Source organism: Pteronotus mesoamericanus, unplaced genomic scaffold, assembly GCF_021234165.1.
Source record: "Pteronotus mesoamericanus isolate MK-2021 breed Mesoamerican mustached bat unplaced genomic scaffold, CSHL_Meso_final scaffold_85, whole genome shotgun sequence".
NCBI classification, from domain to species: Eukaryota; Metazoa; Chordata; class Mammalia; order Chiroptera; family Mormoopidae; genus Pteronotus; species Pteronotus mesoamericanus.
In genome coordinates, this window is record NW_026555329.1 from 72,776,039 (window position 1) to 72,794,878 (window position 18,840).

At 36.5% G+C, this 18,840-nt stretch overlaps 1 protein-coding gene and 1 pseudogene across 4 annotated transcripts in view; one reads left to right on the plus strand and one right to left on the minus strand.

The window, feature by feature from the left end:
• The window catches only part of TRIM24 (tripartite motif containing 24), a 103,435-nt gene that overhangs the window by 23,526 nt on the left and 61,069 nt on the right, over positions 1-18,840 (plus strand). The gene's annotated exons all lie outside the window — the stretch shown is intronic.
• LOC129062942 (RNA-binding protein FUS-like) lies at positions 7,249-14,297 on the minus strand (annotated as a pseudogene).

The window sequence follows — 18,840 nt, forward strand, 5'->3', positions numbered from 1 at the left end:
TTTCCTGTACCAGAGATTTTAAATTGTATTCGTTTCTTCAAAGAACTACATGGCTTCTGTTCCATTCAATGGATTTTTAAAAAATTTCTCTGGGTTGCCCAGGCTGGGGGTTTCCGTTGGTTGGACCAACGTTCCATACACCAAGAGGCTGTAGGTTCAATCCCAGGTTGGAGGCAGCTGGTCAATATTTCTCACATCTCTCTCTCTCTCTTCCCATCTTTTAAAATCAATAAAAAACATCCTTGGGTGAGGATTTAAAAAAAAAAATTCTTTGGGTTATTTTATTATGCCTTACCAATTTTTTGAATACTTTTTTTTAAATCATAGTAAAGTATATGTAACAAAAAATTAACCACCTAAACCATTTTTGAGTTTATAGTTCCATGGCATTAACTACATTCACAATGCTGGGTAATCATCACCATTGTATTCAGAACTTTTTCATCCCCCTAAACAGAAATCCTCTACTCATTAAGCAATAAATAACTCACCATTTCTCCTTCCCCACCGCCTGGTAACTTTCTGTCCTTATGAATTTGCCTATTCTATATACATATAGATATATAGAATATATACATATATAGATATATACGTATATAGAATACAATATGTATAGATCTATATGTATAATTGTATAGTATTCTTTTTTTGGGGGGGTCTGGCTTATTTTACTTAGTACAATATTTTCAAGGTTTATCCATGTTGTAGCATGAAAAAGAATTTCATTTTTATGGCAGGATAATATATGGCTGAATAGCCCATTTTATTTATCCATTCATCTTTTGATGAACACTTGGGTTGTTTCCACCTGCTGGCTAATGTGAGTAATGCTGCTATGAACGTTGGCATGCAAGTATCTGTTTTAGTCCCTTTTTTCAATTTTTGGGGGAATACACTTAGGAGTAGAATTACAAGACTATATGGTTATTCTGCGTTTAACTCTTTGAGAAACTATCATACTGTTTTTCACACTGGCTACACCATTATTCATCCCATCATTAATGCACAGGGATCTGATTTCTCCACATCCTCAGCAACACTTATTTTCATTAAAAAAAAAATTGATAATAGCTATCCTTGTGGATGTGAAGTGGTATCTTATTGTGGTTTTGATTGATTTCCCTAATGGTGAGGCTCATTTCATATGCTTACTGGCTGTTTATATATCTCTTTTTGGAGAAATGTCTAAGTCCTTTGCCTATTTTTGAAGTTGCTGAGTTATAAAGGATCTTTATATATTCTAGATATTAAATCCTTATCAGATATATGATTTGCAAATGTTTTCTTTTTGCGGGTTGTCTTTTCATCCCCTCAGTAGTACTCTTTGATGTACAATAGTTTTAAATCCTGATGAAGTCAGAATGACATTATTCAAAATGGCAGAGTCTCTTAACTGAAACAACCAAGAAACTGCGAAAAAATGACCAGAACCGACTACTTTAGACTCTGTACTTTGATCAAACACTTAGAAGAACCAGAGGAGTGCTTGGTAAAGGGAGAGGCTGCTGCATTTTTGGTAAGAGGGCTCCAAAAACTTGGGGTTACCTGTTCTGGTTGTTCTGAGTGATGTGTGAGGACTAAATGCTGACCTTGTCAAGATTTAAAGAAACTATGAAGCCAGACATTTAAGAAAATCTTTTCTCAGGTTACTGGCTGGCCATCAGATAGCATGGAACTGAAGTTTAAGTGACCACACTCAGTAAGGAATACACACATACTTTGTAAAATAATTTGGAAAAGTAACAAATGAACTGATCTAACTATCAACAAGCAAAAGCAGCCGTCCCTGGGGAGTGGGAAAATTTGAGTTCTAGAATTACCATACTAAAAAAATCTGAGTTTATCTTGCTCCAAGTATGTTGAGCATCTTAGATGTGTAGATTCATGTCTTTCATCATATTTAGGAAACCACTATTTCTTCGAATATTTTTCTGCCCCTTTCTCTATTTTTTCTCCTGGTATGTTTGATGGTATTCCGTAAGTCCCTAAAACTCTGTTCATTTTTTAATACTCTTTTTTTATTCTTCTCAGACTGGATAATTTCAATTGCCTTATCAGGTTTGCTGATTCTTTTTCCTGTTTAAAACCTGCCATTTTTTTTCTTTTTTCTATGAATGAGCCATATTTCCTGGTTTCTTTTTATGCTTCGAAGTTTTTTTAAAGAACTGGGCATTTTGAGTATTTTTCCTCAGGGATTGATTTCATTGCTTGTTGAGGCCTTCAGCTTGTTGTATAGTGACTTTTCTAAACTATTTTGGCAAAGCCTTTCTTGTGTGTATTACTGACATGTTATCTTGGCACTCAACCTCTAACATCTCAGAGGTTTCTTTTAAATGTGTAGATTAAAAAAGAAAAGTATATATTCCTCTTTAAATGTTCTGATATATATCATCAGAAAAGCCACTGTTTTGGGAAAATGAATAAAGCCCAGCATCTAAGCTGGCTCTCAGGGAACCCCATACTAACCAAATCACACAATACCCAAATTTTAGAGTCAAGGTCCTCACTGTCCACCCTAACACCAGCCAGCCACTCTAGGAATGTGGACTGCTGTTGCCACATTGTAGTGAGATTAAGAAATGGGGGCTCAGTGGGTTGAGTGCTGGCCTGCCAGCTGAAAGGTCACAGGTTCGGTTCCTGGTCAGGGCACTTGTCTGGGACCAGGTCCCCAGTTGCAGGCTTGCAAGAGGCAACCGATCATTGTTTCTCTGGCACATTGGTGTTTCTTTCCTTTCTCTTCCTCTTCCCTCTCTCTGAAAAATAAATAAAATCATTAAAAAAGAAAATTGGGGCATGGTAGCTGGTTCATGCAAGCAGCTCTTTTACCAAAGTTCAGCAGACTATCCTGTCACTAAGCATTTCCCTGGCTGCTCTAAATGTCTGAGCGAATTTCAGAGTTCTGAAATATTTTATTTCCATTGTTATTGCCCCCCAAGTTAATGGTTGTATTGGTGGAGGTACTAACCCCTGAAGCTGTTATTTTTTTAAAAATGAGATTCTTTGCTGCCATTTTTGCTGCTATCCTAGTTTTTTCTTTCTTTTTTTTAAAAGATTTTTATGTACTTTTAAAGACTGTAGAAAGGAGGGAGAAAGAGACAGAAACATCAATGTGAGAGAGAAACACCAATTGCCTGCCACCTGCATTCACCCCACCTGAGGTATGCACCCCAACTGGAGGCAGAACCTGCAGCCTGGGCATGCACCCTGACCAGGAGTCCAGCCTGGTGACCCCTCGTTCCACAGGATTATGCCCAACCAAGCCACACCAGTCAGGGCAATCGCAGTTTATAATATAATTGCAGGATAAATGTGTAATTCTTTTAAATTCGTTTTCAGAGATGCAGAGTAGGGTTATTGTCACTGCCATTGTTGGCAAAGGATTTGTTGCGTATCAGATTTTTTTATATTGAATGCACTTTAGTCATTATTCATTTTGCCCTTTAAATTGTCTCAATTTGATGCCACATTCTTTCTCTTTAACTGTTTCTTTGCCATTAGCACAAATATCATGGGTTTAAAAAAAATCTGCCACAGATTAGGTATCAACGATTTTTTCCCTTTAGTGGGGTGATGGTGTTTAGAAACAGAGCCAGGATGCTCCTGAGATGTGATCACTTCTAAGCCTTTTGAAACTGGACAGAACTAGGAAATATTTTTTTAAAATTCAGTTGTGCATATTGATATTTCTGAGTCAGTTTTACATTTCAAGATTTTTACTTTGATTTCACATTGTGTTTCTCTATACTGATAATTTTTGTTCTAATAACCTTAACACAGTTAATGTTTGCATTGACCGCTGATTAAAATTATTACCTTTATCTACAGAAAATTTATTACTTTCATAATTCTACCAATATTCTTAATAAAAAATTCTAATGAATGTAGTTTAAAATTGCTTTGCAGTATTTTTTAAAAAGCAAAAACAGCAACAACCACTTGACAGTATATCTAATCCAGCTGCAAATAGCCCTCACAGAAACATGTTAAACCTTAATAAGAAGAGTACAATTGAAACTATTCCAAAATAACTATTTTTTGCTTATCAGGCAAAAATCCAAAAGTTTGTTAACATACTCTATTTATGAGGCTTTGAGGAACTAGGTTGTAATACATTTCTAATGAAGGTACATTTGGCAATTTCTTCAAAAATTGCAGATTCCTTTATCCTTTAACCCACAGACCAACTTCTAGGAATCTAGGAAAGTGTACAGCTGCCATGACTGTAAAGCAATGTGTAGTTAATGTTATTCATTGTTATCATTTGTAATAGCAAAAGATTGGAAATAGAATTTACTGATAAGGAGTGATTGCCAGAATATAATGTTAAGTAAACAAAAGCAAGCTACAATACTGTATATATAGTTTGCTGTTCTTTGTGCATGAAAACTGTAAATATTTTCATAATTAGAACTTCTGGGGACAGAAAAAGGAAGTTACTAGAAGGATTAACATAGTTTAATGAAAATCGTTAAAAGGAAGTGTAGAGGGAATGAAATGAGTAGAACAATAGGGACAGAAGTGAAATCTGGTAAACTTTTTTAATATAGTTTTTTGATTTTTTAACCATGTAAATATTCTACATATTCAAAAACAAGTTTATACCAAAATAAAAACAAACTCTAAAACTAAGTGAACTACTGAATCTAAAAAAAAAAAGAAAATTAAAAATTAAATGCCAACCTAACAGCATATTGTTAAATTTTATTATTCATTGTGCTAGTTTATCTTTTACCTAGTGCATCATCTTCAATTTTTAAAGGTATTTCTGCTACATTTAGAGTTCTGGCTGTACAACTAATTGTCTTTTATCACTCGGAAAATGTATTTTCTATTGTCTGCTGATTTCCATCATTGCTGATGAGAAGTAGGCTACCATTCTTACTTTTGTTTTGTTTTGTTTTTATGATAATCCATCTTTTTTTTTTCCTTTGCTTTTAAGATTTTTCTTTGGTTTCTGTAGTTTTATTGTGATACCTGGATGTAGTTTCTTTTTGTTCTACTTGGGAACTCATTAATTCTGTCAAATTTGTAAGATTTATTACTTCACTTGAATAGAATTTTCACCCATTATATTTTATCTCAATCCATCCAGTTGAGACAATGATTAAATACTTGTTATTGGGTTAGCCAAAAAGTCTATTTAGTTTTTTTCTATAAAATAAAAAGACACATTTTTCATTTTCACCAATAATTTTATTGGTTTGGGTATATCGAGTATGTCGGCTATCTCCCACTATTGGCTTCTAGCAGGTAGAGGCTAGGGTGCTGCTAAACATCTTCCAATGCATAAGACAGCTGCACAGCAAAGAATTATCTGGCCAAAACATCAGTAGTACCAAGAAACTTTGCAAACCACTTTTGATACATTCAATCAGTCACAGCAGCTTTTTCAAATATAGCACAAATCTTTTTACCTTTCTTGAAATGATAAAGCATAATATGCCGAAAATGTTGCATATCTTCTTCCAGTCTTCAATATTAAAATGGCTATACAAAAAAGTTCACCAATTTTGATGTTTTTTTAAAAATGCATGCTGATATGACAGCTGTCACAATACAATAGAACAAAATTGTTTTTGAATGACATTAAGACAACTAAGCACTACTAAAGCCATCGTATGGAAAAAATAAAACTTTTTGGCCAACTCAATACATTTTTTACATGTACATGTCTATTTCTGAACTCTATTCTGTTCCATCGTTGTGTTTCTATTTTTACATGAATGTCACCGTGTCTTGATTACTGTAGGTTTATAGGAAATCTTGAAATCATATAGCATAAGTCCTCCAAATTTGTTATTATACAAATTGTTTTTGTTATTCTTGTTTCTTTGCACTTCCATACACATTTTAAGATTAGTTTATCTGTTTCTACAAAGAACCTGCTGTGATAATTAATTGGAGTTGCACCAAATCTTTAGCTCTGTTTGGTTAGAGGAAACATCTTAGCCATGTTGAGTGTTTCAGTCCAAGAATATGTTAAGCATCTCTTATATGTAGGTGGTCTTCAATTTTTGTTTTGTTGTTTTCACTCTGCAGGTTTTACATTATCTCTCAGCATTTCATGTGGCTTTTTGTGTGAATGCCTTACGATGTTTTACATACCAGATTATGTTAGCCATGAATATAAAGAGTTTTACCTTTTCCTTTCCAACTTGCCTGCCTTTTATTTCTTTATATTGCTTTTTTGTGAGAATGAATATCCTTGCCTTCTTCTCAATCACAGCAGAAAGCATTTGGTATTTCATCATTAAATATGTTTGGTATAGGATTTTCATACATGGCCTTTATGATATTTAGGAAGTTTTCTCCTATTCTTGGGTTGCTGAAAGATTTCTTTTTCTTTCATGGGTGTCAAATTTATTAAAAATGGTCATAGGGCTTTTCTTTATTTTGGTAATATAGTGAATTTATATGAATGCTCAACCAATCTTGCATTTCTGTAATAAACCCTACTTAATCAGGTTGTATTACCCTTTTTATGTATTTCTACATTTGATTTTCTGGTATTATTTTTTGTTAATCTTTGATCATAAACGATACTGGCCTATATTTTTCTTCCGTTGTAATAACTGCATCTGATTTTAGTATCAGGGCCTTATAAAATGAATTGGGAAGGATTCCCCCCTCCTCTGTTTTCTAAGAGTTGCTTAGGGTTGGTGTTATCCTCTTTAAATGTTTAATAGTTAACCAGTGGGACCCTCTAGGTCTAGACTTTTCTTTTTAGGAAGGTTTAAGTACAAATTCATTTTTTTTTTTAACTAAAATGATGGCTTTTAATAGGACCAGGGATATAGTTACAATTACGTAGTCCAACACAAAAAACTTGTGGATGATCAGGAGTTGGAAGGTTACAAAATAACGAGGATAACACTGGATATAGAAGGAAAGCTGTTCCGGAATCTCAGGAGGCAGGCTAATATGGCCTCTCCCTGTGATCCTGTCTGTGGTCACCCCTAGAGTCCATCCTGCCAAGCCCAAAGTTACCTCTTTTCCCACCACCCCCGCCCCTTCGGAAGCTCCCACGGTCCGCAGTGCAGCAGCGATCTGATCATAGCCTCCTGTGCCATCTGCTTTAGGAGCCTTACACTGGTTGCATTCATTCCTTCAAGAGAAGTTCATATTTTCTCACATTCAGTCCCCCAGGTCACTAATGTTCTCCACCGCCACTGCCTCCTTGGGGAGTCCTCCCTGACCACTGCCACCACCTTCATAGCCTCTGTGGCCCTTGGTTCCCTTTCACCCTCCTCAACCTTTGCCACCACCCCCATTGAAATCTCCTTGCCATGTAGCAAACGAGACCTTGATAGGATTCCCAGAGAATTCTTTACCATCAGACTTGCCAGTAGCTGCTTAGCAGAAGGTGGATCATCAAATGGTGCCATTGCTGCTCACTTCAGCTTGCCCGTTTACCTGTCTGTACACAGATTAATCATGGGCTGTCCTGTTTTCTTGTTTGTCTTAATACCAATCTGCTTGAAGTAATCAGCCACAGACTCAATTGTAACATTATTACCCAGGTCTTGCATGAAGATGTTGTCTGAATTACACTGTTCAGAGTCATGATGCGATCCTTGGTTCTGAGGGTCACCAGATTTATTGGAGCCACCATGGCCACTGCCACCTATGCTGCCTCTGCCTCCACGGGCCACCTTCATGATCTCTGGGTGCATAGCTGCTGCTGTGATTGAACTCCTGCCACTGACCCATCCCCGCAGCCCTGCTCATCTGTCCTGTAGCCACCATCACCACCGCTGCTCCGGTTCTGCTTGCCATAATCATCAGCACTGCTGCCACCACTCACGGGGGACTGATCTTGGCCAAAATTACCTCCACTACTGCATCTGCCGCCTCCACTGCTACTGTTGTACTGGCTCTGCTGTCTGTAGCCGTGTGGGGGGATATAGGAGCTTTGCTGCTGTCCAAAGCTAGGCTGTTGTCTACCATAGCCAGGCTGCTGACTGTACCCCTGACTCAGGCTGCCCATAGTTGCTGCTCCTATATCTTCCCACGGTGCTGCTAGGCTCTGACTCTTGGCCATAGCCACAGTAGGACTGCTGCTCAGAAGATGACTTAGAACTCGCCACGACCATAGCTGCCAGTTGAGCTTTTTCCCTTGGGAAGCTGACTGAGTGCCATAGCTTGTCAATAAGAACCATGGATGCTGTGGCCATACAGCCTGAAGTGTCCTGTGACTGGCTGTAGCTACCATGGCTCTGCTGTCCATTGGGCTTATTGCTCTGCTGGGCTGTTGTTGGGTATAGTCGTTTGAGGCCATGTCAGCCCACGCGTGCACAGGCCATCACGCAACAAGAGTTCAACACCGCAGAGCACTGGTGCCTCAAAGACTGACAGGTTTTCTCTTTCTTCTGAGGAAATTTTGATAATTGTGTCTTTCAAAGAATCAACACATCATAACATTTCCAGTGCTACTTTTTTTTTTAAGGTCCTTGGAACCTGTACGAGAGACCTCTTTCTATTTCTGATTTTGGTCATTTTTTAAATTCATCAGTCTGTCTAGAGGTTTATTAACTTTTACCCACCCACCACCTCTCAGAACTCTCTGTGGTTTCATTTATTTTTCTTTATTCCCATTTTCTTTCTCCACCCACCCTCCACCACTGCTTTCTGTGTATTATTTCCCTTCTATTTTCTTCAGGATTAATTTGTTCTTTTTTTCCCCAGCTTCTTAAGGTGCAGACTTAGATTATTGAATTTTAGACCTTTGTTCATTACACATGGGCTATTTGACAGTAAGTTGTTGGGTTTCTAAATATTGAGCATTTCCCAATTGTCTTTTACTGATTTTTGAGTTTATCTCATTGTGGTCATGAAACATATTTTATGTTTTTACTTTTATTCATGTTTATTTTATTGCCCAGTACATGTTATATCTTGGTGAACACTCCATTCACGCTTAAAGACTAAGTATTCTGCTTAATACTTCCTGTTATTTAAACATCATTTGGATCAAGTTATTTATTTTGTTGGGTTTTTTTAATAACCTTACTGTTTTTCAGTTCTTGATTACTGAGAGGAGAGTTAAAGTCTCCAATTATCACAAAATATTGTTTCTCTTTATAGTTGTATCAGTTTTACTTTGTTCTGAAGATCCGATAATTTGATGCATGTACATTTCAGATTAATATGTTTCCATGAGGAACTGACCCCTTTCTCATTTACATTGTCCTTTATATCTGGTAATAGTTCTTGTTTTGTAGTCTACTCTAATATTACAATGTCCATCAATTTTCATATGCTAATGGTTTGAATGTGTATCCATTTTCATCCTTTTATTTACTTTTTAACCTATATGTGTATTTAAATTGGATTTCATAGAGAGAGCACTTAATTGGGTCTTTTGTTCCATATACACGTGTGTTTAAGTAGCAAGCTATCAGTAATATTGACAGGACCATGGACAGAGCACTCTTTGGCATTATGTAGATCCTTTTCTTTTTCTTCCATGAATGTTGAAATATACTTGCCTGTCTGGTAATGATCCATCTTATTGTCCTGTCATTTAACTCACTCGTCTCTGTAATCCATGGAGTCTAATAAGAAGCTTTAAATCCATAAAATTTTTTTTCTTTTTTGGGGAGATGTATGGTCAAAGAGTTGTCAGTCGTTCCTGATATGTTTAGAAACTAAAACTATACAATAAGTGGACAGCAAATCATATTCACATCTTAAAACCCCAAATCATTAACCATTTACTTTGTATAAAAAAGAATAAAACCATATCTTAGTAAGTCCAGTTATTTATGTGTGTAATTTATGTTCTGTCACTCATTTGTACATCAGTCATATTTTGTGACCTTAATTATCTAAATACATTTCATGATTTCATTTAGTGAATATGGAAACACATCTAATGAGTAATGAAGATACAACTTCAACATTTCTTTTCCTTTAAAATGTAGAAAAATATAATACTGCAGTGTTAGCTATTTCAGCTTGATTAATAAATAGGGATTTCCTTGTTTAGCTTCTTCCCAGTATGTCTTCTATATCTTTACCGTTTGATAGTGGCAAAGAGAAACAATTTATAGCATTCATACTAGTCGATTTGGTTTACTGTTCCTGCTTAAAGCTTGACTTTCAGATTTCAAATATTCCGTTTTTAAAAATAAGGTCAATTATGTTTCTATAGCATTCTTAGTCTTCCCAGAATTCTTTCTTCATATAGACATTCAGGTATTTACTGTATAATATGCAGGTACTGGTTTTTCTTGTACATCTTCAGCTTGGTAATGAAATTTGGGTAGAGACATAAATTTGAGATTCACCCACGTTTAGTCCCATTATCACTTGTTCGGTAGAGATTCATCTGTGACTTGGGCTTAGTGTGTAGCCTTAGTAGATCCTAGTTGGAGGGATCAAGGCAGGTGAGGTCATGCTGGTCCTCCCAGAGGAGTCAGCTGTTACCTGATTTTAATTGGAAGGCACAGAGTTTAATGCACAGGTTTACAAGGTACTAGCCCAGCATCATTAAGCCCTTTTTATACATTTATTCATAGAATCCGTGTAACAGTCTTGCCTCAAGTTTGTTCTAATGAGTGTGAAATATTTAGCATGGTAACTGGAACATAGTAAGTTCTCAGTGTGGTAATCATTATCACCATGATTATTACTGTTGTTTTGTTGATTATATACTGTTGTTTTACAAAAGAGGAAATAGCAGCTCAGAAAGATTATTTAGGTGTTACAGAACAATCAATAAAGAGGAATAATCTAGGTCTATATGGCCTTAAAGTCCCATGCTCTATCTCTTTTACTTAAGTACTTTCCAAATATCAGATTTGCCACTTTATAGTTAATGACCATGAGCACATGATGTTACTCAGTTTCCTGATCTGTGAAATGGGGATAATAAATTAATGCACTAGAGCTGGGTTGTTGTGAGGGTTCCTAGTCCTCTGGTTCCCTTACAGCCCTAGGAGGGAGCTCTGACAAAAGCCAGCGGGTGTTTGGCTGGGCCTGAGGTCTCATTTGCATCTATTCATCTCCATGTCCTCTTAGCCCTTGAAAGTGGTTCGGTTCAGGAAAGACAGATGTGTTGAACTTAGTATTTGGATGGCAACTGCCACTTCTTTCCCCCTTGCTGGGCATAGCCATCATCCAGAATTTTGTGTTAGTTATTCCCTTGCTTTTTAAAAATAGCTTGTCAGCTCTGTATGCTTTCCTACATATTAATATATTATTTGGATTGGACCGCTTTTAAACTTTAACAGTATAAAATGTATTCTTCTGGAACTTATTTTTTTCACTCTGTATTTTGGGGGATTCAGTCATGTTGATATCAGTAGTTTAAGTGCATTGATTTCATTGCTGTATAGCATTCTGTTATTTGAATATATCACATTATTTTGTTTCTACTGTTGCTGGACTTTTGGGTTGTTTTCGGTTGTGGGCTTTTATGCAGACTGCTGCTATGAACATTCTTGAACATGTTTCCGGATCCTGAAATGTAAGAGTTCCTCCATGTGGAATTGTGGATCATGGTATGTGCATTGATAACAGAGTTTATTCATTGATTTACCAAATATTTAAAGATTTTATTTATTTATTTTTAGAGAGAAGGGGAAGGGAGGGAGAAAGAGAAGGAGAGAAACATCAATATGTGGTTGCCTCTCGCATGCCCTCGTCTGGGGATCTGGCCTGCGACCCAGGCACGCGCCCTGACTGGATATCGAATTCATGACCCTTTAGTTCACAGCCCAGCACTAAATCCACTGAGCCACCAGGGCTGATTCACCAAATATTTATTGAGCATTACTATGTGCCAAGCATATTTTTAGGTGCTTTGGAATCTTGGTAAACTAAACAAATCTCTCCTCATTGAATTTATATGCTACTTAGTATAGCCAGACCAAAAAAAAAAAAAAACCATAAATAAATGAAACAGGAGGAGGATAAGTGCCAGGAAGAAAAGAAATAGAGCAGGATAAAGGGAATCAGTTGTGCAGGGAGGTGGGTGAGGATGAAGGTGTGTCGTCAAAGGTAACATGTGAAAACAGACTTAAAGGAAGTTGTGCACTACTTTTAAAAATTTCAACCTAATTAAGTAACTAAAAGAAACAACCGTGGTCATTAAGCACACAGTAATGAATAATTAAAGTAAAAATCTCCACATTTCTCAGGGAATTATTTTTATTAGGTTTTAATCACTTCAGCTTCTGGAAGGATATTATTCTAGATACTGATCTCCCAATTCGCACAGAGGATCTATACATGTGCTCAGGCTTGTTGAATAGAAATTTCCCACTAACTTTATAGGTAAAAAGTTAGGAGTTATTTGGATTTAAATTTATTTAGGTCAAATTTACTACCACACACAAATGGGATTCTTAATTCATGGACTAATATCCTGCTTGTCAAAATGTTGTAATCTATTAACTGATGGTTTTTTAAGACATTTATTTAGTGTAGTAGTTTGGAGCCTTTGCTCTGGAGTCAGTCAGGAATGGATTCAAATCATAGCTCCTCTGCTATTATGACCTTGGTCAAATTAACCAGATTCTCTGACTCCCGCTCCCTCATCTGTATGAGGATGAGGTAGTGCATACAAGGAGAGCACTAAATAGATGCTAGTTGGTTCAGGGTTCTTTTTTTTTTTTTTTTTAATTTTTATTTTGAAGTAATAGATTTCCTGTGAGGTTATAGACCAATAACCCCACAGGGAATCTGTATACCCAGTTTTTCCCAATGATTACATCTTAATAACTATACAACAATATCAAAACCAGGAAATTAACATTAGTACAATAGTGTATATAGTTCTGTGCCACTTTATCACATGTGAGATTCACATAACCACCATCACAATTAAGATAAAGAGCTATTCCATTACTACCAAAGCTCTCCCTCATGTTACCCCTTTATAGTCATCCCTATCCTTTTTTTCTCTCCCTAATTTCAGGCAAAGCACTAGTCTGTTTTCCATCTTCATAATCTTGTCCTTTTATGAATGTTATATAAATAGAATTATTCATAAGTGACCTTTTGAAATTGACTTTTTTCACTCAAAATGATACCCTTAAGATCCATCCAATTTGTTGCATATATCAGTAGTTGGTTCCCCTCTATTGCTGACTAGGTTGTATTCCATGTACCACAATTTATTTAACCGTTAACTTATTTAAGGAGATTTTTAAGTGTTGAGCTTATATGAGTAACAATGAATTAAGACGCTTGTGTTCAGATTTGTGGACCTGTGTTTAATCTCTGGGATGCCCAAGAGTGACATTACTGATTCATATGATAAATGTTATGTTTAGTTTTTAAGAAACTGCCAATCTGTTTTACAGTGTGGGTCTACCATTTTGTATTTCCAGCAGGAATGTATGGAAGGTCTAATTTCTCCACATATTTACCAGCATTTGGTATTGTCACTACTTTTTATTTTTACTGTTTTAATAGCTACTTACTGGTATCTGATCATGATCTTAATTTGCATTTACTTGATAGCTAGTGATATGGAATATTTTATCATGTGCTTATTTGCCATGAGTATATCATCATCAGTGAAATGTCTTGCCCACTTCCTACTTGGGTTTGTTTTTTAATGCTGAGTTTGAGAGATCTCTCTGTATTGTAGATATGAATCCGTTGTCAGATTGGTGTTTTGCAAATATTTTCTCCCAGTGTATAATTTGTTTTTTTATCCTCTTTTCAGGTCTTTTGCAGAACACAAGATTTTTGACAAAATCAAATTCATCTCTATTTTCTATTGTGATGATTGTGTTTTAGATATGCCTAACAGTTAACTCTTCAACAAGTCCTAGGTCCTTAAGATTTTTCTCCTGTTTTCTTCTAAATATTTTGTTATTTTATGTTTAATATTTAAAGCTGATCTGCTTTGAATTAATTTTTATATAAAATCTGAAGTTTAGGTTTAATTTTTTGCCTGTTTTTCTAGCACAATTTGTTAAAAAGACTTTCCTTCTTCCACTGAATTGTTTTCATATATTTGTCAGAAAACAGTTGGGCTTACTTGTGTAGATATACCATTACCGTCTATAATGTGCCCTTTTTTTGGCCCAAATTTTTGAGGGAAAAATAAGGATGTGCAGTATACCTGGGTAGTACTAATTCCGTGTCTATATAAATGTTTTAATTCTTTTATTTATGTTCATGCCTTAAAAGTGTAACTCTAGAAAGTAATAATATGCAAATGGGAACTGTGGAATATGGTAATCAGTTTTGAGCTTACAAGGAACTTGTAACAAAAGCAGTTTCCACTTGATACGATAGGTGATCCCAACTTTATTACTGTAGGGTAAACTGCAAGACATTTCTCTCCATACACTTTAGGCCAGAGAAATTATTGGAAAATCCCTTGGAACATGTCAAAACGGTTTCCGTACACTGCAGGTTTTAAGCTAAAAGTTATTAGCTATGCGAAAAAGCATGGCAACAGAGCTGCTGAGAGACACTTTGGACCTCCTCCGCCAGAGAATGACATCAGATTGGAAGGCACCAGGAAGGAAAGCTGCTTCAGATGCCCAGACAGAAGAAGGAAATGCAAGGGAGCAGGAGGTGAAGACCTGGGTCCTGGAGCAGCATCAGAGGGACCTGTTTCAACAAGAAGAAGGTAAAAGGATTGCATAAGAAAAAAACATTAATGATTTCTCAGGAACACCTAAATGGTGCTTTAGCTTTATGAAGAGAGAAGGTTGAGCATGGGGACAAAGGACACTTGACCAAAAACCTCCAGCAACCTATGAGAATCACGTTTCAGAATTTCATTCTTATGTAATCAATCTTCAAAAGACTTCCTTTGAGTTTTCCTAAATCGCCAATATGGATGAGGTCCCATTCACATTTGATATGCCATCCAACAGAACTGTGGACGTCAGAGGAACAAAGACCGTAGCTATCAAAACTAGTGGTCATGAGAAAACACATTTCATTGTTTTTGAGCCTCTTATGCTGATGGGACAAAGCTACCACCTATGATCATCTTTAGAAGAAAAACGTTTCTGAAAGAAAAGATTCCAAATGGAGTTATTGTTCACATTCATGAAAAAGGATGGGCAAATGAAGAAGGCATGAAAATCTGGTTTAACAAAGACTGGTCACAAAGGCCTGGAGGATTACTTAAAAAACCAGCTTTGCTTGTTTTTGATCACTTCAAAGCCCATGTTACACAAAGTGCAAAAACAATTGGAGCAGAGTTGAAAACCCAACTTGCTGTGTTACCTGGTGGGCTAGTGAGACAACTGCAACCTCTTGACGTGTCAGTAATCAGCCCTTTAAGGGCCTAATGAAGAAAGAGTGGATGTTGTGGGTACAGTCCGATGGTAATGATTTCACACCAACAGGCAGAATCAAGAAAGCATCCATTGCTCAGGTTTGTGACTGGACCCTAAGTTGATGGAAAAGTGTCAAGAAGGAAGTGTTTGTGAAATTGTTTAAAAAATGCAGCATCAGCAATGCTGTGAATGGAACTGAGGATGGTGAAATTTACCAGGATGAGGAAAGTTACTCTTCAGAACACCAGTGATGTAGAAATTGTAGAAATTCTGGCAATGACAATGACAGAGTTCTTGGCGTTCTATGATTGTGTAAATATCATAAATTTGTACGGGTACATAAGATTTCTTTACCTTGTTGTCTGTTCTTGTGTTTTGTAATTATTTGTTACATAAAATTTCTTGTATCATAGTATGTTAAAAAATAAATGCTAAAATTCCTATATAATACAAAAACAAGTATATAAATATAAGTAAATAAAAAATTGAAGTAAAAAATTAAAATGAAAGTTTTTTTCACCCTGAAAGTTTGGGTCATAAATGTGGTTGCACATTATACATGGCAAAATACAGTATTTCTGGTTGCTCCATTCTATTTCTTTTTTTCTATGTTTCTATTCTTCTGCCAATACTGGCTCAATTACTTACTCATTTTTAAGTCTTAAAATTGCATAGTTATTCTTCTCACTTTTTCATTTTCAAAATTGCTTTAGCTCTTTGAATTTCTTTACTTTTCCCAAAATCTTGGAATAATTTTTTCTATATCTACAATAAAATCTTGTTTAGGCTATAGATCGTTTTGGGAAGAATTGACATCTTTGCTGCACTAAGTCTTCCAAATCTTTGAACAGACCATATTATAAGCATTTTTACTTGTCAGCAAAAAGATGCTTTACATCTCTGTCAAAAATCTGCCCTAGCCAGATGGCTCAGTTGGTTGGAGCATTGTCCCATGCACCAAAAGGTTGCTGATTTGATCCCTAGTCAGAGCACATACCTAGGTCATGGGTTCGAGCCCCAGTCTGGGTGTGTACAGGAGGCAACTGATGTTTCTTTATCTCTCCCTCTCTCCCCCTTCCTCTGTCTCTGTCTCTGTCTCTCCCTACCTCTTCTCCCCTTCCTATTAAAATCAGTAAACATATCCTTGGGTGAGGATTTTAAAAAAAAAATCAGGTGTGTGTCTATTTCAGATCTATTTTGTTTTATTCATCTATGTTTCTGTTCCTTTTGTCGGTATCAAACATTCTTGATTATGGTAGCTATGAAATTTTAGAAGTGGATAGAATGATTTTTCTACTTTATTCTTCTTCTCGCTTGAATTAGCTATTAAGCATTCGCTTTTCTATATGCCTTAAAATTTCTAAATTTACAAAAAAAAACAGTTGCTGGGATTATATTAGGAATTATGTTAAACCTATAGATTGCATTAGGGAGAATTGACATTTTTACTACATTGATTATCCCTATTCATGAACACTGTGTGTCTCCATTTATTTAGACCTTCTTTGATTTCTTTTATCAGTATTTTGTTGTAATTTTCAGCATATGAATCCTGTATACATCTTTTGCTGGGTTTACACTTAAATAAAGTTGTTCTGTATATTTATAGGCGTATTCAAGTTATTTTATATTGGGTGAACTGTGGTAGTTGGTGCTTTTTGAAGAATTGGTTCGTTTATATTTTCACGTTTATATGAGTCATGTTCTTAGTATTCTCCTATTATTTTTATGTCCACACAACCTCTAGTGATACACCCTTTTTCATTCCTTCTGTTTGGTCAATTGTGTCTTCTCCTTTCTCTTCATTGATTTTGCTAGAGCTTATTAAGTTTATTGACTTTTTCAAATAACTGGCTTTTTGTTTCCTTCCCTTTCAGTTTTCAGTTCCATTGATATCTGCTCTTATATTCATTATTTTCTGCCTCCTGTGATGTGGAAATTGACATTTACTTTCCCTTGACACCTGGAGGGGAGAGCCTCCTCCTCACTGTGGGTGGCATGGAAGTTCAGGCTCCCACTAGGCCTCTGTTGCTAACTCCTTGGCTGGTAGGGGCATGAGTGCCTATTTACTGCTTTCCACTGGAATGTGTATTTCACTGACCTATTTAAGGACTGGGGACATGGGCTGGGAAGGAAAATTACTGGTAGGCAGTGATAAAAGTCTTGACTTAAATGAGGTCTGTCTGGAAAAGTCCAGCCATTGTTAATATAACAAGAATGGTTTGTATGACATTGATGTAACCTGGCTGCCAAGGAGAGTGGACTGGAATGCTCAGGCATGAACACTGATGACTTCACTGTACTAGTCAGTGGGGGTGATAGACACTGTTGAGTGAGCATGTGTACTGAGTGACTGTCACATTCAAAATGACTAAGCGAGTAGAACAATGAATCAGCATCAGACTTTGCATAAAGCATAAACATTCCTCCATGGAAACTATTCAGATGACTCAGAAGGCCACAGCTATGGGCAGCTGGTGATGGGCCGCTTCATCACAACAATGTGCCCTCTCCTGCATCATGTCTCATGCAGAGTTTTTTGGCAAAACATCAAATCACCCAGGTGACTCAGCCCCACTACAGCCCAGATTTCATGCCCTGCGACTTCTGGCTATTCCAAAAACTAAAATCACTTTTGAAAGGGAAGAGATTTCAGACCGTCAATGATATTCAGGAAAATACCACAGGCCAGCTGATGGCATTTGGGAGAACTGTGTGAAGTCCCAAGGTGCCTACTTTGAAGGGGACTGAGGTATCATTGTTCTATGTAGAATGCTTCTTGTATCTTCTTCAATAAATGTCTCTAGTTTTTATATGGCTGGATAACTTCTGGACAGACCTCATATGTAGGCCTTCTTATCCCAGCACAGTATAGAGGTGGAAGGGTATCTCATTGTCATGCTGGAGGTGTAGGTTCAGGCTCACCAAACCAAATGAGGGTGTGCCAACTCAGTGTGCAACAGAGCCAAACACCGAGGTCTGCAAGGGAGAAATTGAAGCTGTTTATTTGCAGGGTGCCAAGCAAGGAAAATGGGAAGCTATCACTTAAAACCTGATCTCTAGGATGGCTTCTAGTCAGATGTTTTTTTAAATGCAGGATTGTAGGTTTAAGGGTCACAGGCAAAACTGATTGGTTAGCTTTTGTGAAAGTTTCAGTGGTTTTCTCTAGTGTGATTAATTTTGTCACTGGTGCCATCTTGTCTGGAGCCTTGAGCTTTCAAACTGGTCAGGTGATCTAAACAGGTCAGTGATGTTATCTTGAAAGCAAAAGGAAGAAACTAAACATTTTGTGACCTTTGTTATTGTTTAAGCTATCATTGCTTTATGCTTAAGTAGCTACATTTTTCTGTTATCTCAAGCAAAGTATACTTTTAAACATTTTTCCTGGAACTTACTTTACAGGCAGGCCTCTAGGACATGACTAACATACTTTCTTAATCTTTAACTGTAAACTATGACAACCAAAGCAATTGAAACATTTAATTAAAGCCTATATCTACATCTCTAGACTCTATGATCTAATACTTAAACATGTTTACACGTGTTGCTTGTCGGATTCACTCCTCACATGGTCTCCAATGAT